Below are 734 nucleotides of genomic sequence, written 5' to 3'. Positions count from 1 at the left end.
AAATTTATCACATTGGAACATATTACTTCTAAAAATGTCAATCAGTCAATAAATACATCAGTCATATTTTTTGAAGAATTTATAATGCAATCTTTTAAACTGAGCTACTTTGAATATCAAGAATGTTCACTCTGGAACTAATAAAAACAGATGTGCAATACAGATGTGTGTTTGTTTTGGCAGTTCTACTTTTAAATGCTGTGAATTCATTACTAAAATTAGTTTTTTATTAATATCTTAGTTGTGCTGAAAATGGATGATTTTTCTTGCTGAAAAATACAAAGAAAAAAAAAGAGTTTATTAAATTGACTGGATACTCGCCAGAACTTCCCATGAAGCCTGTATGCATTGTTTGTTTTAGGATTTTGGAGGTTAACAAAGGTCTGTTTTATGTCTAATATCCTTTTTTTTTCTTTATAAGAAAATATATATCCATTATTTCTCTCATTTTAATTTTTTTTTATGTAATCTGTCATCTATTATGAAAACTTGGAATGTAAAACAACCTAAAAACTACTTAATGAAATAAAAAAAAGGAACTGTTTGTTTTTGTGTTTACTGTATACGTATGTGATTAGAAAGAGAGTGGGATCTGGTTAACTCTTTGTGAATCTTCCTGCTGTTCAGTGCCACGCTCTGATTGGCTGACTGAAAGGTACGCTCAGCAGATAAAGAGCCAGGCTCCTTATGCCGCTCTGCTCTGGGTGAGTGTGTATGTGTTTGTGTATGTGTGC

This window comes from Clarias gariepinus, chromosome 4, assembly GCF_024256425.1.
Source record: "Clarias gariepinus isolate MV-2021 ecotype Netherlands chromosome 4, CGAR_prim_01v2, whole genome shotgun sequence".
Classification (NCBI taxonomy): domain Eukaryota; kingdom Metazoa; phylum Chordata; class Actinopteri; order Siluriformes; family Clariidae; genus Clarias; species Clarias gariepinus.
Note: the sequence above shows the minus strand (reverse complement) of the source record.